Source organism: Melopsittacus undulatus, chromosome 11 (genome assembly GCF_012275295.1).
Source record: "Melopsittacus undulatus isolate bMelUnd1 chromosome 11, bMelUnd1.mat.Z, whole genome shotgun sequence".
NCBI lineage: Eukaryota > Metazoa > Chordata > Aves > Psittaciformes > Psittaculidae > Melopsittacus > Melopsittacus undulatus.
In genome coordinates this window covers 2,070,205-2,092,417 of record NC_047537.1, presented here as the reverse complement: position 1 = coordinate 2,092,417, position 22,213 = coordinate 2,070,205, and the positions used below count along the sequence as shown (strand labels likewise).

Sequence of the window (22,213 nt, the reverse complement as noted above, 5' to 3'; positions counted from 1 at the left end):
TGCCACTCATCTTTCCAGGAGGTTGTATTTAAAACCCAGCATTGCTATTAGCAGCAGATTTCAGAGAGCTTTTTGTGAGGTGCCATTCCTGCAAACAGTCGCTCTCATTTTGGGCTATTAGTCTCGCTCCGAAGACACCGCTTAACATTCCACAACAGTGTGAGCCAAGGAGCACTTGCAGGAGTCAAGGTTTGAATTTCAAATCGCAGGGGTACCAATGACTTTGAGCCTGACAAACACAAATAGATGTTGTAGCATCTAAGCTACATTTTATTTTGATTTCTCCTGTCTGACAATATTGGTGCCTACATAATAGCATTGGTGTAATAGGTAATAGCTGATTTCAGAGGCTGGATGATGTTCTTAGACAAAATGATGTTCTTAAACAAAATGATGTTCTTAAAACGCAACATCCAATCAATGGGAAGACAGAATAAAGTTAGGGAAATGTTCTGCTGCTGCTGAACTTCCTTAAAAAAGGGAAGAAAAGCTCAAAGCCTTTTAAAGTTTGTTTTGATTGTGTGCATTTTATCCAGAGATGGCACCAGGATATAAAGCTAATTTCTTCCAATTGCTATCTGCCTTCTAGCCAGATAGATTTTAGTGTCTTCTAGGGATATAAAGCACATCCTTCTCATGGGAACCTGCTTTTCAGATGGAATGAGAGATTCACACCAATGAAGCTGGTGATTTTTCTATGGCTTTCAGAGCTGTAACTGTAGGCAATCCATCCTGGGGAGCACACACTATCCCCTGCTCTCCTCTGCTTCCAGCATGTTACTGGACACAGAAGCCCTTGGAAGACAGAGTGGTTTTGCACTCTGGCATCTGAGCATACACTGGCAAGGTACAGGGCCAACAGAACACACTAAGGAATGTGGAGGGCAGATCCAGTGCCTGGGTGGGAGCACCAGGCCATGGCCAAGCACCAACAGAATGAGTAACACTGACACAAGGAGCACAGCACCTCCACAGACAGCCCCATCCCGAACACATCCCCAGATCCCTGCGCAGGAAGATGTGTCTGCAGGATCAGTGCAGCAATGCCTGACAGAAATCCCCACTGCTGTCCCCATCTTCCCCAATGTACAGGTAGGAAAAGGAAAGACACCTTTAAAGATTACCTCACTGGTTTTCCCCATTCTCTCCACTGACTCACACTGATAACCCATTTCCAGGAATGAGCCGCCTGGTTTTCCTGGAGCACATACAGCTCTGCCACCCCACTGGGACCCCGACCCTCTGTGACCAGGAGTTAAACCGTGCAGTACCAGGGCGCACAGCATCACTTCTCCAGCTCATGTTTTCAAGCACAAGTGTCACCCCTATGGAGTTCAGGCGATGCCAGGACAGTGTCTTCCAGAGCTGATGGAAAAATGGTTATTAAAATTGACAAAGTGTGAAAAACTCTTTAAAAAAAGCCCAAATCCTGGCACTGCCCTAAATTAAATTACAGGCAGAGCCTGCTCGGGGGGTGTGGGTGAGCAGGGAGCCAAGCTCCCGTGCAGTCCTTATCCACAGCCTACACCTGCTGCTCCCTTCTGAAAGTTTAACTAATGAACACTGCGTACAGCCCAGAGGATTTAAGATAAGGGAAAGGTCAGAGCGAAGACTCGGGAGTGAGGCACAGACTGAACAGGGTTCAGAAATGACAGCACTATTTTAAACCTGAAATTAATTCTTTTCAATAAATTAGGGTGAGAGAGCATCCCCCCAAACCAGAGAGTGCAGCTCTCCCTGGATATAGGCTGCTGGTGGGAGCAGCAGGGCACGTCCGCTCAGGAATCAGTGCTAACACCCTAAAAATGAATCTCTGACAATTACTTCAATGGAATAGAAATGATTTTATATAAATCTGTGTATAGCAAGAGCTGATAAAGTATCACAGTGATACTTGGAGAAAGTCCAGACTGAAAGAAGAGGGGTTTGTCTGTTTTACTCAGGGTTGGTGTGGTCTCTCTGCCCTTTTTGTGCCTCAGTTTCCCAACCGTGGACATGGGTCCTTGTATCAGTGAATCCAGTAAAGCTGTTGGGGTCTATTAAGGCTAGTTATGGTTACCCAGGGCTGAGGATAGGATGTGGCTCCCTGAAGATGGAAACACAGGCTAGTCTGCTTCAAGTGAGAGTCATGGTTTGTGATCTCAAAACGTAGTCAGGATGGCATTCTCCAGGGAAGGGAGGGACAGCTCTTACCAGCACATGTACTGGACTCAGAGGGTGTTGATGAGTGCAGATGTGTTTACACAGTGTGCCCTGTGGTACCTGCAGCACAGATCTGGCCTTGGTGGCTGTGCTCTCTGTGACACACATCGGCTCCAACAGACCTTCCAGCCTAGAGAGCAGACGGGGTGCAGGAACCTCACACCCATCTTCTCTTCAGGGGATGAAAGCTCAGCTCTATATTTGTTCTTGGCTCTCTTGTCTGTGACAGCAAAAGAACAAGGTTGGCTTTAAGAATGGCTTTAAACTGACAGAGGAGAGATTGAGATTAGATAATAGAAAGCAGCTCTTCCCTGGGAGGGTGCTGAGGTGCTGGCACAGGGTGCCCAGAGAAGCTGTGGCTGCCCCATCCCTGGCAGTGCTCAAGGCCAGGTTGGACACAGGGGCTTGGAGCAGCTGCTCCAGTGGAAGGGGTCCCTGCCCATGGCAGGGGTTGGAGCTGGAGGAGCTTTAAGGTCCCTTCCAACACAAACCAGTCTCTATGGTTCTAAGTTTAAAACCCTCTAACTGCCATAACCAACACATGAGCTTCCAACAGAGAGGTCAACCAGCACTGATTTCCTAACATTTGATGGCTGACTTCTCTCAGAGAGATTAAATTAGACCCAGTACAACACTGTGACCAGAAACTCTTTCTACTGTCTTCTGGATTGGACATGGAGATTCCCGAGTGCACTCTGTGAGCAGCCCTGGCTGGTACCTGGGTATCTGCATCCTCATCTTCTACACAAGGGAACCAAAGGGGAACTTGACCAAAAGTTTCATAAGCAGGAAGGGAATGGAGGCAGCAACAGGGACTGGTCTGTGCCCTGATTCAGTAGCTGTGCAGTAAGAACAATTTCCTTTTGTAACCAAGTTATTTTAAATCAATCTAGTCAGGCAGATGCAAAGCACTGACACAGATGCACTGAAACTGGTTTGATCCTGGCCTGAACAGGATTAACTTGCCGCAGTTGTTAACCAAATTAAACTCCTGCTCATCTTCATTGCAAAAAGGGCTGCATTTTACACTGAGAGTTGTGCAGAATCTTTATAGAGATAGAATCCCAGAGGATTTTCCTTTGCAGTGGGTATCCAGGGTCACTGCACAGCTCCTCACAACCTGCCTCGGCCTCAGTTGACTGCTGAGGTAGGAGTATTTCTGTCTCATCTGCAGTTTTACTCCATTCTTCATATGCAAACCTACATTTGAGGCTATTAGCTTGCACTGACCACAAGAAGAGTTAAAACTGGACACACGACACAAAGAGCCTGAGCTGATGTAGCTCAATTGCATTAAAATAAGCACAGTGCCATGGACACTTTTCTGCTGCAGATCTAGCCCTGGTTCCACTGCTTACACCCAGTCCTGGCTCTTGCCTTTTCCACTCACCTTGTGGTTCCTCAGTTCTAAAGGGTTAAATCTGCACAGTGGAAAACAGGAATTCTTATTTTGCTTTCTTCTAGGAAATTCAGTGTGTTTTGATCTGGGAAGTTTGGGGTTTGATTTTGTTCTTGCATTTAATTTCTTAAACCACTGATTTCCACAAACAGCTTTTCTTCCTGTGCTGGAATATAAACCCATCCCTGAAGAGAGCAGAGCCTGCACCCCCCAGCCCTGCTGCCCATCCTCTGAACTGCCACTGTGTCAGTGCCACTAAACCACTTTTCTTATCCTGACAGATGCTGAGCTTAGGTCAAATCCCTGGGAATACCCGGGGCCAGCGTATGTTCTCATCAGCAGAACTGCAATCTGCTCCTCAGCTGAAGAGCCTGCCCTGGATGCGCTCCATGGCAGCTAAAGCCGGGCTCTGTTCTGGAGGGGGGCATGGCTGATGCTGGCAAAGGGCACTGCACCTTCTCTGCTGAGGAATTAGATGAGGCAAAGAGAAGGGACAGAATATAATAGACTCATACAATCATGGAAAGGTTTGGGTTGGAATGGACCTTAAAGCTCCTCCAGTTCCGAACCCTGCCACGGACAGGGACATCTCCCACTAGAGCAGCTTGCTCCAAGCCCCTGTGTCCAACCTGGCCTTGAGCATTGCTGAACTCTGTGGTCCAGCTCTGCAAATTCCTTCCCAACATCCACTGCCCTCACTTTGCCTGTTCCCAGCCCACTGCCACCTCATCTGCTCATTCCCTACACCTCTCTTCCTGCCCAAAACTCAACCAGATGGGAACACAGGCTTAAGAGGAAACCCAAGCAACTAGAAACCTAGCACTGAAGGAGGGACCTGGACCTGCAGCATCCCCAGCATGGGGAAGGGCGGAGGCTGGAGCAGGCTCCCACTGGGTACCAGCGCCTGCCCTCAGCTCCCAGACACAGCAGCCAGCACTGGAGCAGGGGAGCCAGAGAGGAGAAGAGCGGATGGTGCTGCCGGGTGGGCACGGAGCAGGCAGTGCCTGCGGGATGAGGGCACTCACCTGGCCGGGAGGCAGGAGCCGCTGGCTGGCGATGCTGCCTCTCCTCCGCACAGCCTCGGCAGCACCAGCCCGTGTGCCTTTATAGACCAACCCAGAGGGGCAAAACTGAAAGCAGCAGCAGCAGCACAGCTCCCGCATGAGCACCGCACTGTACACACGGGAAAGCATCCAGCCCAGCCCAGCCAGTCCCAGCTGCTTTCCGCCTGTCGTCACCAGAGCCGCGCAGTGAGCAGTAAACCCTAACAGGGCTCTATAAAACAATCAGGGCCATGTCCAGGGTGGCCCGGGACTGTTCTGTCCTTCCTTTCCAGGCCACGGCTGACCCCATCTGCAGGCAGAGCAGGGCTCATGCAGGGCACAGGCAGGCACAGGCAAGGACAGGTGATCCAGCTGAACCAGTTCAGGTGATGGGTGAGCTCATTTCAGCTGAGCTGTGCCCCCTTCCCAGCCAGGAGCCCCCCAGGAGCCCAGCCACTGTCCTCATTGGGTGTCCCCTATCCAGGCCAGGTGGGGCTGCAATGGGGAAAGGCCTTGGAGGACCTCAACAAGTACCACTTCACCATCGCTCCTCTAAAGTACAGCCACCCATCTCAGTGAATACTGGCTTCAAACTGCAAGCTGAAAAGCTCCATTTGCTGTTATCAGCCCCCCACTATTACTCCTCTCTGCCTGTGCTGTATTTGTAGGTCCCTGACTTCATCTTCCAGACCAGCCCAATTGCTGCCTCCTTCCGAAAGCTGGGCACACACTCATACACATACACCCTCGGGAATGGTCTCACTGGAGCATGATTGGCTCCAGCCCTGGCTGCAAGGCTGTGCGCATGCCTGTGTGTGAGGGCTGTCTTTCCATGAGGAAATCAACAGCTTGTCAACAGGAATTACACAAACGGACCCTGGCTGACCATGAGCAACTGAGCACACTGTGAGCCAGTCACTGCCTGACCTCCAGTCCTATCTCATTTACAGAGTACAAGGCCAATTCAAATTGCTGGGCTCATGTGTCAGCAAAGGGGTGGGACATGGACAGTACTGGTGCCATGGTGACTTCTGAGAAGTTAAAACAATTCCCAAGTAAGGAAAATGTTCCACAATTCCATCCCTTCGAACACTTCAGAAAAGCCCAGCTGGTGAGGATCAGGTTGGCTGCTGAAGGGGGGTAATGCAAGGATAACACAAACTACTTTTCCCCCGATGCAGAGGGATGGGTTCAATGTCTGCAGCCTCCAAACCACATCTTCTGCACAAACCAGCTGCACCACAGCTGCCAGCAGCACATCCACAGCCTGGAAAAGCTGCCAAGCACCTCTCTGAAGTGCCCACAACACACATTCATGTCCAGAAAGGATGGGATCAGAACCCAGATTTCTTGTTTCCTTCTGTTTAGTTTTGTGTTTTCACAGAGATGAGAGTTGGTGGCAAGTGGAACCCCAGTCCCTGGGCAGCAGGCAGCTCTGGTTGGGGCTGGCAGCAGGGTTCACATGCATCTGGCTCAGCCCCACTCTGATAGGTTCACCTTTGAGGAGGGAGAGCCGAGGCTGGACTCCACTCTCATGTCTCCCACCCCACTCTGCTGACCCCAAGGGGTGACGGTGCCAGGACAAGCACTGATTTCCAGGGCAAACACCATGTATTTAGTGCCAGCCAGAAGCACGAGGTCACTCCTGGCACAGGGCTCCCTTAGAGCCCTCATAGTGGAAAAGGACGCAGCGGTTGGAGCAGTCGGGTCGCTTGGACAAGGCACATTTTCCTCAGCAGACACATTCCTGCCCATGGTGAGTTAATGAAAGCCTTTAGTGAAGCTGCTTGGGAACATGATTCACTTTACTCCCCTTCTGGTTTTACTTTAATAACGACCAATGTGATTGTCTCGACAAAAGGAAAGCAGCTGGGAGGAAGCTTGGGAGGAAACCCAAACTGGTTCAGTGCCTGCCTGAGACGTAACGTCAGACAGTGCCTGACCCAGGCCCTCCTCCGAGATGCAGCCAAGGGATGAATGTTAAGTCTGAACGCTATTGTTTGGAAGAAGGCAATAAAAACCCCTGCATTAGGTTGATGTGCCATTCCTGAGTACAGTCCCGGTGCCTTTGACATGTGCCTCCCCTTACAATACCCCATAAACACTTTATTACCTTCTACACTTTAAGAAACAAAGATGTTTTTCAATGCCTTTGCCTGTGGAAGTGTGAAAGCAGCTTCTTCACAAATCCAGTGACATCCCAAGTGCAGCCGGGAAGCACAACTTGAGCTGTTCACCAGGAAGACTTCCACAACGTGAATTCCTGTGTCTCGGAGGATGGGAGATGTGCCACATGCTGCAGCTCGGACACCGCAGCCCTTTTATCTAAGTTGTTTTTTAACTTCATCCTTGTCTCGCTCCATGACTGTTGAGATTTTTGGCATCCTAACTGCAGCCTGGCTTGTCAAGCTCACCATCAACAGAGCCTTTATATGTACGTGAGAAATGAGAATAGAGACAAAAATAGTTATTGACTCTGCTTTTAGAATACTAAACAAGCAGAATGGCTGTGTTCCAGGAAAGGGAGGGGTCTGAATCACTTCTGATCCACATCTGTTTAACACTGCCCAGCATTGCTGGCTTTAGTGGAGTCACTCCTCATGCTTGACAGGAGGGCTTTCCTGCTACATGACCACATTAGCAGGTTGGCCAGTACAAGAGCAGCAAACCAGGAAGAGCTGGTGCCCTGTGTGTACTCCCCAGTCCTCCCTGGACACTGACATGGATCCTCTCAAGAGACCTCAGCCTTCCCCATGCGAGCAGGAGCAGCGTCCATCCCTCTTGGTGCTCGCAGGGCTGTGCGGAGCCTCTCGTGCTTCCAACACGATGACGCTGCCTTGCTCTAAATCAGATCCAGACAAACTGTTTCTCAGAGACCATCCCAGCTTGCTGCAAACACTAAAACAAGTTTGGAAACACTGGGAACACTGGACTCCATTAAAAAGAGGTGATCCATGCCAAGGCTGAGAGAACAAGAATGTGACCTAGCGGGACTGCCTTGGCTTGCAAATGGCTCATGGACAAAGCTCACTCTTTCTCCTTTGCTTTTCACTATTGCCAAGCAGCGCCTCACTCCCTTTATTCTGGCAAGCGTCTTAGGTAAAGTGTACAAGAATTTATCTCCATGCCAGTGAATTTTAGAGCAGAAGATGGAAACCGGCGCTGGGTGACAGGCCAGAGCTCAGCAAAGTGCTGGAGCGAAACCCTGTGCACAGCCCCAGCAGAGACTGGACAAACCCTGCAAGACTACTACAGTGAGGCACAACACCAGGCCCAGCACTGCAGAGTGCTCTCAAACTTGTGCCACCCTTGGAAGGGATGTGAATTATAACTGGGAGTAACAGGCATGGCACAGATACTCACTCACCACACGGTACTCTCCCCATACTAATAGACCTACTGGAATCAGAGCTGTTCAATGCCCATTGTAAGAACACTAAAACTCCAGCTACTTGGGCAATTACTCTAAAATACTTTCAGGCAGCTTTTAAAGGCATTAGCAAGACAAAATGAGGAAAAGACATAGTGCTGTTAAAAGGTGTGTTAAACACTCACCTTATCATCCAGCCACTTTATTTTAATGAGGTTTGTTTTACTTCTTCTGGTATTTGCTTTGTGACACTGTGTGAGTCTTAGTATTTCTGTGTGAGACAAAGGATTCTGCTTCAGCAGATTGGGGCTGGGAGTGCTGCAGGAGGATGCTGGTCAATGCAGTCAACCCTCAAGCCTTGTGTCACCACAAGCCAGTAAAGCCTCTGCATCCCCAAAAGCTCTGAGTGCTATAGATCAGCCATGCCAGGGGAGAGCCACATGCCCATCCCACAAGCAGGACCTCAGCTCCATGGGTTTTATTTATGGTGATATTAAATATGCAACAATCATCCCCCACCATCAGAGTAATAAACATCGCTGCTCCATCTGATCTGGAACCAGCAAGCATGCTCCTCACATTCACAGAGAGACAAAACGCTGAATTATTTATGCTTTGAATAGGAACAAATACAGAGAAATAAGTTAATTTGGTACAATGCAGCCGAACAGATTCGGGGCAGATTATTGTACATCCTTCAATCAAAACGTACTCCCTCGTTACTCTAAACTATCGTTTCGCCTCCAAAAGTGGGTTAAAGAATTCTAATTAAGGGATCAGCAGAATCATATCTGACAAGTTGTTTTAGCTCTGACTATCCATGTAAAACCACCATCCCTGTAAATCCGTGCGTGTTTACTGGGATACAGCACCAGGCTGCACAGAGCGTTAGGAAAGCAGTGGCTGGATGGCTTTCCAGAGATGAGTTGATTCAGTTGGTGAGTGGGAGCAAACCTATTCCCACCTTTGTTCTATAAAACTCCTTCCAAAACAAAACAATTCCATTGTGGTAACCAAATACCAGCGAAGTGGAGGGTAAAAGGAAACTGAGCTGTTCTGCTCTGTGTCTGCACTTCCCCTTGTCACTAATCCTACCTAAACAGACTTTTCAAAGCCAGTATCTGTCCATCTCAGCAGTGATCTACACTACTGCCCTGTTCAGTACAGAGTGGAAATAACCCTGCAAATGTCAGTTACAGAATCATAATCACAGATTAGTTTGTATTGGAAGGGACCTTAAAGCTCCTCCAGCTCCAACCCCTACCACGGGCAGGGACCCCTTCCACTGGAGCAGCTGCTCCAAGCCCCTGTGTCCAACCTGGCCTTGAGCACTGCCAGGGATGGGGCAGCCACAGCTTCTCTGGGCACCCTGTGCCAGCGCCTCAGCACCCTCACAGGGAACAGCTTCTGCCTCAGAGCTCAGCTCAGTCTCCCCTCTATCAGGTTCAAGCCATTCCCTTTGGCCTGTCCCTGCCTGTCCCCAGTCACAAGTCACAAAGTTGTCACACAGGGTTTCAATGGTGCCAGGGAGCTCTGATGGTGCCGGTGCCATACTGACCTCCTGCTTCCAGCCACTCTGTCTCTGGTCTAGGCAAGTCATTGTAAGTACAACCAAAATTCTGGATCCAGTGCCTTCACTGTACCTGCACGGGTTTCCTTCTGGTTTATTCAGCATTTCCCTGCCCATACGGAAGGTTGTACATACCAGTACATCAATGAACTCGTATTATACTCATTATAGCTATTAACCAAGGAGGGCTGTGAAGTTTCGGGGCTGTTGTGCAAGCCTGCACCCCGGGGAGCAACACAAGCAGCCACAGTCTCATCCTTATGCCCAACCTCTGCTCTCTGAAGCAGAGGAAAACTCTGATCTTGGGGTCCTGTTTGGCAGTGCTGGGCCTCAGCCCTGCCACTAATGGATCTGAAACATCCCAGAAAGCCCAGTCATTAAAGCAAGGAATGGAAGAAACTCCACAGCTGCACAGAAACCTTCCTACTTGCCATAGAAACACAGAATCACTGTTACACCTTCCACCCTGCCCCGAGACCTACAGCCAGCACTAGCCAAGTGTTCGTCATGCCCTGCTGACATTTCAAGCTCGACAGGAACAAACATCCAGAGGGAAAGTGGTGCAATTGCAGGAGGAATGACAAGAATTCTGGGACAGGAATGCCTTCCGAGACTGATTTGTCATCAGGCACATCGAGCCCTCTCCTACCCACATGTGTGTGCATGTGCTAGGGAAGGGGATGAGAGGAGGAAGAGGGGATGAGAGGAGGAAGAGGGGATGAGAGGAGGAAGAGGGGATGAGAGCTGTCCTTCCATTTCGCAACAGTCTCTTAACTTCAATCCTTCATTCCGAGCATAAGAACTAAATCAGGCTCAAGGAAGGAAAAACTTAATTAATCAGTGGTAGCCAAGTTCAAAGTGCGCCTGGGGTCAGCTTCATGACTGCCCTTCCCTTTGGAGGTGCTGGGTTTAGGGATAATCCCTGTCTGCTGCACAATGACAACTGGTGCCTTGTGTTTTGTAGCAGTAACTAAATTTGAAGGTCTCTTTTTCTTTCCATTCATCTTTTTAAGACTTCATATTGTCACTGCCATATAACTGAGAGCCATATATAGCCCAAGGGTTTAAAATGCCATGCTTGGTGTAGGTGACACCATGGAGAAGCTCCATATTGTACCTTGCAGACTCTCCAGACAGAGGCTTTTGAACACATGGTTTATACTGATCCCGGTGAAACTGGGATTTACTGGAGATGAGGAAAGGCTGTGTGGTACCCAGCAGAGGTAACAGGCCAAGGAACCTGCTTATTTAATATCTCCACATCCACAGATCTGCTGTTCAATCCCTGGAACTGAATCATCACAGCAATTTATTATCTATGTGGACAGAATCACTCAAGAACCAATACCAACAGCCAGCAATCATCTGATTAAACACCAGCAACATTGATGCCCCTCAGATCTGCAGAGCGTTGTGACTGGGTTGAGTGCTGGGTCCCAGCCAAGCTGGAAACGTTCCCACTGCTGTCCCAAAGGACTGACCTGAGTCTCAATGCAGAGGGGTGGAGGGATACGATACCTCAGGTTCACATTCAGGTTGTGACACTCGGCCTGTTCAGCCTACAAGAGACTGCAGGGCATGAGGACTGTATGTCCTTGAGAAAGACAAGAGCTGTTCAGGCCACAGGGCAGCACTGGGGAAGCAAGAGGCTAAAACCTGGCAGTGAACAGATGGAGACTTGAAAATCAGAAGAGGGCTTTTAACTGTGAGAGAACTGAAATCTGACATGAGCCTTCCAGAAAGAGGGAGAATGAGGATAAAACCTCCATGATGCTAAGATGGAGATAACACATTTATGAAGGATATTCTAAACCACTGTTATCAGTAACAGAACAGCTCTGGATCTGCTGAACAAAGAATTCCTTCTGGTCCTTTCCTTATGGACAATGGCCTGGCTGGTCTAACAATTTCCTAGGAGAGTCTCTTCGGCATGCACAGAGATGTACAGCCTGTTCTTGGATCTCCTTCCTGGAGGTCTGGTGCAGAAGGACAAGTTGAGACAGAGGTATCCAGCATAATCACTGCTCCCAGCTACCGCAGGGGAGTACAAATGAGGAGAGTCCATGAGGCTGCGGTCATTTAGTCTGGATCAGCTCCCGTCTATCCCACAAACAGGAACATCCATATTGGACAGAAAGAGCCACATTCCCATCAGCCCCACAGCTGCCCACTGACCTTGCTTGGAATCTAACTCCGTGATGCACAAGGGCTGAACAGGAGGAGCTGGCAGATCCCCGGCCAGGAGCGGGCAGGTGCTGGGGCTCTGCTGCCATGGATCCAGCTCCTTCCAGGGAAACACTTGTTGGAGCTGGGACAGCAAGCCCTACCCCATGCCTAAATAGTAAAGCCAGCATTTAGTTCCTCCATCTCCACACCAAGTATCTCATTTCAATTTAATTTCACAGTTGTAATGGATTTTTCAAAACTATTCCAGAACATATTTACTTTCCAACATCTTATTTCCTTTCACATTCGAAAAAACTTTCTATCTAATCCCCTAAGTCATCCTCCAGCCTGAATAATTCCAGGTTTTTAATCAATAGCTGTCAGACTTGTCGAATTACTTTAGGGACCACAAAGCAATTTTTAAACATTCATAAACCCTCGTAGAACAGTTAAGTGCACTGAATTCAAAAAGAAAGGGGAACTGAATAACACTGATCAAATAGGATTATATTCTAGCAAATTATAAATTAGGTTTTTATGAATCCTCTCACATTTACTTATCTAGTGTCAGGCTTCTCCTGCTGCAGGAAGGAGAGGCTCTTCACCTCTGGAGAGCGAAGCCTTTTCTCTTCTGCTTCTGACCTTGCTAAGCAGGAGCAGGGTGCGATGCTTTTCTGTGTTGTCCTTTCTACAAGCATCATCACTACCCAGCACTGGGGCTCCCTCCATCACCCTGCTGCCTAGGCCAGAGATGGTCTAGGAGCTGCTGCTCCAAAGCTGTACAGATGCATCTTGGCTCCTGGCATCACTCCCAACCCAGTCTTTGCTTCCCAGTGTGCTTCTGGCACATGGATCTGTCTGAGATGTCAGTCTAGAAATGAGGGAGGCCAAAAGTTCTCAACTTACTGGACAACTGTACTCAAACCTCAGCTTGAATCCTTTATGGGGATGCTTTTCCTCACTGCACTGAGTCAAACCGTGAGATGAATGCGGGTGCCTGTGCTGCTGTCCCCTGTTCTGGGCTTGTTCTAGCAATAAAGAGAGATCAAGAACATCTGAAGAAGTCAAACGTGTTTATCCAGGAGTGACACAGCAGTCCCACTTCATCATCGCAGCGTCCTTCTTAAATTTGAGGGATGTGGCCTGCATAGGGGGTTAAAAAAGGAGCTTCATGGCTACACCAGGAATGTTGGAAGCCTTCCAGGGAGAAGTATGGTTCAGATCAAAGATGGGATGAAGGAAGATCAGAAGCAAGGAACGTTTCAGCTGGCCACATGCAGACTAACAAGTCTGAACCCTCCGCCCTCCTCCTTCCAGCTGATCTTACCCTTCCACTGCCTCCAAACCACCCCAAACATACCTGCACTGCTCTTCCTGTGTGATTGTCTCCCTCTGGGGCAGCCTCTTTGCCATCTAAGAAGAGCTGAGCACAAGCACAGACCCCATGCAGAGCCTCAGAGACCACAATGAAGAAGGAGCTGAACCCTGTCTGTGGCACTGGATGCACCATGGCACCAGGGAAATTGGCCACTGAAGACAGGATGGGGCAGGACAGTGTGTTTTCATGAGGAAGAGCTGCTGGCAGAGGGATGCTCAGGTAGGGGCAACACCACACAGGACACATCCTGCCTGCTCCAGGCAGGCACAGAGGGATGTGGGAGGTGCTGGGGACACACACTGTGCTGCAGCATCACATCCAGTACAGACACAGCCATGAACCAGGGCACAGGCCTCCACAGTCCTTTGGAATGATTCACCTTATCGTATGCCACGTTTCCATAGTGTCTCCCTGCCCTTTCCCAGTGCTCCAGCACACATGTGTTCATGGATGCAGCCAGCACTGTCAGTCCTGCACGTTACGCTTCTTATCCCACAGACTGCTCCTCAGTGAGGAGGTATCAAATACATTCCCTGGCTATCTGCATCTGCTGCAGATGTCCCCTGCCAGAGATGTGCAACTTTAGCTGTAAAGCCTCTACATACCAAACAAAGGCTGCTTGTAACCTTGGCGCTGCTTTCTGGTGTCCCAGAAGACTCCTGCTGTTGCCATCTTCATCAGTGCTGTACTGACAGCAACAGGAGAGACCAATCTCCCACAGCCCACAGTTGTCATACCCCTGCCCAGGCTCCCATGCCCAGAGCAGGATACCCAGCAAGCACAGACTCTGAGCCCCAGCTGCCCCAGCTGTGACAAGGGCTCCATATCTAAGCCATCACTCTGGAAGCTGAACCTGTCCTGACTTTGGGAAGCCTTGTTCTGAGAGCCCAGATGGCCAATATCTGCCCAAGTGCTTTCTGAGCCTTTAGCTGGGGTCTGGAAATCATTAACACAAACAGCTTGGAGATGGGAAAGGAGTGCATGACCCAGCAGCTAGTGCAGGTCAGGAGGGAATGTGGGCTTGTCTGATTCACAGAGTTGCTTTTCTTTTGTACTTCAAACTGAAGCTGCAAAACTATTTCTCGATGATGAGAACATTTCAGCAAGTTCAGATGTTTTCAGCTTTGCTTTTCTTAGTGAGGTGTTTTAGTGGCTTTGTCAAGCTACACATCACAGACATGAAAAGTCTTTTATTCTCCTTCAGCTTCCCCTCTATTTAGCTTATTGCCCAGTGGAACAGAAACCCAAACATACTTAAGCACCTTGTGCTACCATACAGAAGCTCATACAAATGTATGTGCAACTACATGTATTCATGTTCTAGGCCAGAACAAAGGCTAATTAAACAGTAAAGAACTTGACAGGACACAGAGCTGATCAGTTCAGCATCAATGATGGAGCTAACTTTTCCTTTCAACTTAAGTGATTAACCCCCTGAATTACACTTGACAAGGATTCAAGCATTTCATTACTTTGCTTTAGTAATAATACTAAAACTCAGAGTGCTTTTTGTCAGGAGATACCCTGCCCAGGGATTTGTAAAGAGCATTTAATTACAGGGTTATTTCATTAAATGGAAAAATTGAACTAAAGACAAGAGGCTGTGATTTTGGGGAAGAAGAGTGACAGTGAAAAAGAGGCACTTACAGGGCATGGAAGTAGAGAAAACACCCTAAAGAAGCACTGAAGAGCAACTTCTTACATTCAGAGAAAGGACCCCAATAGCCTGGTTCCATCAGACGTGGCAAGGGCAGGACTGTCGCAGCCAGCCCAGGACCTGCATGGAGCTGGGAAGGAGCAGCCAGCACTCCTGCTTATTTGCTTGGCTGTCATTCAAAGGATTAATTAATAAATAACATTAGTTACCATGGGGGCACTGCCAATATGGAACTACTCCGAAGCCACGAGACAGAGGGGTTTGGGTTCAGGGTTCTGCTTTCCCGTAAGAGACACAGGGACTGGATGTACTGACAAACCGGAGAGAACCCGACTGAACAAAACCCTGCCACACACAGATAAGAGGGGGAAAGCTCATCAGGTGAAGAGAGAAAGATGAAACCACCACTCTGAACATGGATTTTAAGTGGACTGCAGTGTCCTCAATCTGTTTCACAACCAGCTGGGTCCATCTCCATCCCTAGGAGGGTGAGCTACAGGCAGCACAGAGGCAGGAGCTGCCTCCCCACCACCCGCTGTCCCACTGCAGGCAGAGGAAGGGTCAGGAGAGAGCCCCAGTGTTTGGGTTTCAACAGTTTGCCCTTATCTGTGTTTGTGGAAGCACTTCAGAAAGTCCCTCAGTGCCTCAGGGAGCGGTTTCCTGGTCTGAGTGCTCTGGGAGCCAGGAATAACCCAGGAACCAGCCAGGGCGGCTCAGCTCCTGTGTGCAGAGCAGTGCAAACAGGTCAGATCTACCTCACTTCAGTCCCAAGGTGGGTGGGAGGAGAGAAAAAGTACCAAACAGCAAAGCTTAGATCTGTATGAACACATGGGGTTCCTCTTATCTCAGGCTGTACCTTGTCTGTGCAGAACATCCCCCTCAAACTGCCAATGCACGGGGTTCTTTCTCTTCTAAAATAGACTCATACAATAGTTTGGGTTGGAAGAGACCTTCAAAGCTCATGGAGTTCAGTGAGCAGGAATATCTTAAATCAGGCTGCTCAGAACCACCTCCAGCCTGGCCTTGAACGATGCCATTTCCAAACCATGCTTCCATTACTTCCAAAAGTGAGAGTTTCTCCAATACAAGAAATAAAATCCATCCTGGATGAATGTTAACATTAAAAGTAGCCCCAGAATCACTCACTGGCATGCTGGCATAGTGTTATTGCTAAATATACCCAACAGGCATTTAATCTCTACCTGCCAGCCCAAGGCACCACTCAGAGCCCAGCTGTGGGTTGGGACTAAGTGGCCTCTTGTGCTAACACTGGTGCTAATGGCCAGAAACACCCTCTGCTTTCACATCCCTGAGTGCTTTTCACAGCTGAGTAACTCCAGTCACCATCAGCCAGGCTTAGAGCTGCATCAGTAAATAAGAGAGAAAAACCAGCCCTTGCCTCCCTAAAAGTTATATGCTTGTCACTGTCTTTTAAAGGATGCTCTGAATACAGAGCAATGTATGAAGAGTAGGAATACATAAAAATTGAGGCAGTTTTTTAAACGCCACTGAAATGCTCACTGATACAGGAAGGTTTTTAGGTGGAAAGTGGAGAAAATGCCATAAAGTGCTAAAATATGTGGTCAGTGCTGCTGAGAGGCTTCGGCACAGCACTGCCCAGCAATGTGAATGGTGCTGGGATGGGTCTTGGAAGTTCAAGACCACAAGAGTTCTACTGTATTAGAGTTTATTCCTCTCATTAAAATAATAAATCTGGCTTAGCAATACAGTTCCATATAAATACCAAGAGATCTGGCCTTAATACACTCAGCTTTATAATTAACACCAACTTTAGTGTCTATGAAGGCTAAGAGGTCTCTGGGGTTCTTGATCAGGGAATAAATCTATTTAAGGCCCAGATTTATGGTGTATTACAGCTGTGGATTTAGCAGGGGCCTGGGGCTCCAACAGTTCAGAAGTGCTCAAGGAGATCTTCTGCAGCACAGAGGGATGCATGTCCCTCAGGTGAGCTGTGAGGCTGCAGGGCAGGGCAGAGACCACAGCATCATTTCCAACCAGCTCTTGACTAAGCAGGAGTGAGAAGCAGAGATGGAAAATATCCTGAGGTTATAAACTGGTATTTAAAAGGAGAAGTTCCATTGAGAACCCACTGCTGGGATTTGATTTGCTGCTGTTCCCATTGGCATTTCTGGGAAATTTCCCCCTTATAAATAAAATCTATTTTAAAGTAAAACTCTTGCTCCTGGGTTTTCTGGTGCGAACCAGTGAAGAACCCTGCACAATAGCTCTGTAGAAAGTAAAGCTCTATTAGCTGATGGGGCTTGGATCTGTGTTGCAATCATAGAGCAGGAGATCAGTGCCCCAAGCAACAGAACTGTGCAAACACATGCAATGAACAAAGCCACAGAGACTCACCGATTCAAACGTGACTCACAACAGCCATCCAGCCACTCGACTTTTGCCATCTCTGAAATGGGGATGTGGCCTATAGCAGCGTGAGGAGCTCTTAGGAGGACTTACACAGGTGTAACACAAACATATACAGTATTTTCTAATCTATGTGTTAGACATTACTTTTCCAAGAACATTTTGCTGTAAGCTGCTGGAAGACTTGACTCACTCCATGGCCTTTGGCAAGAGGCTTCTCTTCTCCATCCTTTCATTTATGTTTCTAGCCCAGTGCCCCACAACAAGCTCCTCGTCTATCTAATATGGTATCCTGCCTCCAGCAGCAGCTAATAGCTGATGTTTCAACGGAAGGCAATCTTGTTAACAAAGGGAAAATACAGTTCCTGACCCTTGAAGGCAGGCAGGCAGAGCCCTGAAACTTTTGATTTATCCTTCCTGCTGCTGTTGGTTGCTTAGCTACAAATACTCTCCATGCTCATACAAGGCTCCCTCGTACTCCTCCTCACAGCCACGACTGAAGTCCGGCCACAGTTTATTTTTCTTGAAACCAAGGTGATGAAATTTCATGTGGATGTTACATCTGTGATGCAGAACGCGCTGCTCCCTCTCCAGCGCTGGGTAACTGCCATTAGCGTTAACAGGAGCAGAGGGGGCTCCGTTCCACAAGTCACCTCCAACACCGAAGATGGGCAACAGCGCCCGGCTCTGATGTAAGAGAGCTCTTAAAAGAGAAATCAGCAAGGAGAAAAGTGAGAGCCAAGCCTGATGAACCAAACTGAACCTGCAGCTGAAACAGACCTGCTGGCAGCTCGCTCCATGGACCTGTCAAGCGTTCAATGCAGCACAGCACTCGGCCTCTGCTGACACAATGTGTGTAGCCAGAGGGTCTCTGGATGCACCATCCACAAGCAAATGAGGCTGGATGTGAGCAGCTGATACTAGTCTGCCATAATGAGGGGCAAACATCCCGACCACCAGACAGCATCCCTATGGATCTCTCCATTCTCTTCACCTGCGCCCCGGGCTGCCTGCAGAGCACACGGCTGCAGCCTCATGGCTCCACTGCTCCCTCCTCTGCCGGCATCCTCCTGGGGTTGCTGTAGTGGGAGCAGTCTTTAAACCTCAGGTCCAGCCACCACCATCTCCCACCCTGCGTTGCACTCATGTGGGGACAGGAAGAGGCCACCTGCAGGTGATGTGAGTCAATAGGAAACAATGGTCTGGTCTCAGTCAGGGTTAAATAAAATCACTGCAGAACAATAACATCTCGGAGCTACCCATGGGGAAAGGAGGAGAGCGGGTCCGGGTATGAGCACAGGGACAATGGCTCAGCAGCTGTGGGGCCAGGGCAGGCAGCAGAACTCAAAGGTGGGTTTTTTCCTGCCTGCTGAAATTAGAGAACAATGAGCAAAGTCTCTCTGGTAGGAAAGGGAAACATGCGGCCCCGGCCCCACGGCCCTGTTTGAGATCTCTCACTGAACACAGCCAACAGATCATAGCATCACAGAACCCCAGCCTGGTTTGGGTTGAAGGGACCTTAAAGCTCCTCCAGCCCCAACCCCTTCCACAGGCAGGGACCCCTTCCACTGGAGCAGCTGCTCCAAGCCCCTGTGTCCAACCTGGCCTTGAGCACTGCCAGGGATGGGGCAGCCACAGCTTCTCTGGGCACCCTAAGCCAGCGCCTCAGCACCCTCACAGGGAAGAGCTTCTGCCTAAGGGAAGGCAGATCATTATGTGACTGCAAAGTTACTGCTTAGGAAGCAATGGACAAGTGTGGAGAGCTGTTAGTGCTGCTACATTCTGCTAGAGCAACTTGAGCACTATAAAGCACCTTTGGAGCTAACAGTGCCTCATGTTTGGTGGGCAGGTAATAGAGGAGACAGAAGTGCTGGGAGTCAAGGGTCTCTTTATCAAACTCGTTTTTAACTAACAACCTTGCACTGATGCCAGGAGAGAAGCAGAAAGCTCCCGTCAGCACTGCAACCAGTGATTAATCTGTTGCACAGCGCTTTGCTTGCTCGACATGACAGAGCTCATCAATTCTCATTGTTACTGATGCTGTCCTGGCCCAGGGGTGGGCAGGAGAAGGCTGCCTTGTGCTGCAGGTGTCCTGGACAACTGCCTGGCCACGGTCAGGGAAGCACAAGCAGTCTGTCTTCAGATAACCCCCATTTATCATGGACACCGGCTCTGGATTGGAGCCCCTCCATGTGCATGGAGGCACGGACACACAGACACACAGACACACACAGAGGAGGTGTCACCTCACTCCGTGCAGCAGTTCTCTGCCACAGTCGGCTGCAAGCTGTAGCACCGTGGAAGGGCTGCCACGAGCATCACTTGGAGCACTCTTCATCCAGCCCCGTCACCTGGATCCTGAAAAGAACTGCAGTGGCAACACCCTCAGGAGCCTGGTGAGGCCAAGTCTGTGTCACCCTCCATAAAGCAACAAGGACCACTGTTAGTACAGTTAATATCTGCCCTGTGCTTTGACTGGGAGAGCTCTGATCCCACATTTCGGATGCTTCTCTCTTGGCATGGTCTGTGTAACTTCATGCTCTCAGCTCTTCTCATGCCCATCATTCCAAGCCCCACAGGCTCATCAGGCATTGCTCTCCTCACTCTTGTATATGTTGTCTCTATATCACTTGTCCCTTGGTGCTGACTGCCTGTCCCAGGCTCCAGCAGGAGAGGTCCCTAAAACATGCAGCAATCCTCTGAGTTGCAGGGAAGGAAAGGGCAATCCAAGAGCAAACAGCACTAACAGGGGGACTGGTTTAGTGGTGGCCTTGGCTGTGGTGGGTTAATGGTTGGGGGCCATGATCTTAAAGGTCCTTTCCAACCAAGATGATTCCATGATTCTGAGAGTCTGTTCTATGAATCTCTGTGCTGGAGTTTTCTGCTCTCTCCCATGGGAGCATCACGTTGTGCAACCCCTTCAAGAAGGTTCCGGTGCAGCACAGCAGTCAAGCACCTTGCAGGATATGACAAACTGCTTGGAGGCTTTGTTAAAACCCCTTTTTAATCATTTTATCACTCTAATTCTTGTTTTCATTGTCTTTGCTGTAAATGTACTGGCTGCAGCCCAGTCTGCTCCTTCCTGGAAAATGAAGTGTGCCAGATCTGCCCATTGCAGCAGGGCAGAAAGAACCAGTGCTGGGGAAGGGAGACAATCTTGGAACTTGGAACGTAAGCTAACATGTTATAATAATCATATATAATCAGCCTATACATGCTAATGCATATGCTATATGCATAGTCATTGACTGGAGCAACTGGCAGCTTGGGCCCAGCATTTAACACATCTCCATCAGACATCAGTGCCCAAAGAGTGTTAAAACTGTGTCTTCAGCACCTAAAATCAGGAGTGAACAAATGAGTGTCTTATGTTTTGCTAGCACAGGTGATAGAGCTCCAAGTTTCTCAAATAGCTCTTCTCAACACAAATGACAACTGTATCTGGTATTATTAAATCTGTCATCAAATTGCACGTCTCTGAAATGGTGAAAGTCAAAGAGAATCCACGGAGGGGGGTGTTTCTGTACAATACCCAGCAGAGCTGAGGGAGCCTTTTAAATCAGAAAAGGTGTTATTGCTGTCACTGTCAGCAGAAAGAAGCTCACAGAATCACTGAGTGCTCTCATCCCACTCCTGCCTTCCCAGCTTCCCAGCCATGCACCCTGGGGCCACAGAAGCCTGAGATAGAACCCCAGAGAGGCACAGGGCTGCGGCTCAGGCTGGGTGTGAGTGGAGCACCCTGTGCTGGGCAATGTCTCCTGCTGAACTGAGGCTCCTCTTTGTCTACAGCACAGCTCTGCTCACGTCCCCTCTACTAACATTGTCACTAATGAGGCCACAGGAGCCTACATTGTATTTACAAGCCCCACGGCAGCCCTCTCCTTCCCACGGCTGCTGTCATGCCTGGGGACACCTCCTGCTCCTGGCTGTGCAGTGGGAAGGATGGTGGCAGGAGCCCTGGCACTGCACTGCAGAGCCACAGGGCAATGGGTTCTGCTGGAGGTGTCAGAGGTGTCCCTGCCTGTGGCAGCTGGAACTGGATGAGCTTTGAGGTCCCTTCCAACCCAAACCATTCCATGATGGCTGGGAATCAGAAGGGAGCAAGGAGAGTCACTCAGTTTACCTCTGACCATTAACATGAGGCTTAATTACCATTTGCTACATCAAGCATGATTTAAAGAGAACAAACACAGATGCAGCCTTGACCTTCTCTCCATCCCTGCACTCTCCTTTCCTTATGCCCTTCTTACAAGCCACAATCCCCAAGCCTGGGGCAGATGCTCAGTGCTGCTGCTGAGGCAAATCCTCACTGTCTCCAGCTCGCAAGACTGAATGAGGCTTCTCTTGTGATCACACTTCACTGTTTTCATTGTATCTGGGTGTTCCCCTAGTTGTACATTGATTATAAATATGCTGCCTTTTCCAACAGTGATTATTATTTGCTGTATTTATTAACTAGTGAATGGCTAAAAGTCATTTTGCTGCTGTCTATGATATTGGACACAATACTGGTCAACCTGCTACTTTGGGGGGAAAAGATGGGAGGGAGGAAGTGTGCCTGCAGCCTCTGAGGACGCAAGTGCTTGCCAGGCTTTAACTTGAAATACTCTCCTTCTTTTCAACAATATCCTTTTCCGCTGGGCGCTGGAAAGAGCGGAGCTGGACAATTGCACGGGAAGCTGGGAGAGGCTAACAATAGAGGAGGAGTGGAGTTGGGAGTGAAACCAGTCTATGTCCTTTGACTGGAAACGTGAAAAGAAACAAACTGCACGAAGGATGACTAACAAAGGCAGCGTTAACAATCGTTTCAGGGTTTGTCTTTTCAGGTTCACAGCACGGAGGCCGGGAAGGGACGTTCGGATTCCTACATTACACGAGTTCCAGTACATCTCCCTTTAAAGTTAGCTCTGCTGCGCTCTTACCACGTACACAGCCGCCTACACGCACCCTGCTTGCAAACACACCCGCCCCAGCCTGGCCAGTGCTGTTCTCACAACCATCCACAGCTTTTACAGCCGCTTCCAAAACTGTACTCATTCC

The 22,213-nt window shown here is 49.1% G+C and overlaps 1 protein-coding gene across 5 annotated transcripts in view; it reads right to left on the bottom strand.

Moving 5' to 3' along the window:
• Nucleotides 1–22,213, bottom strand: part of DAB2IP (DAB2 interacting protein) — a 131,347-nt gene that overhangs the window by 53,147 nt on the left and 55,987 nt on the right. The window lies entirely within an intron of this gene.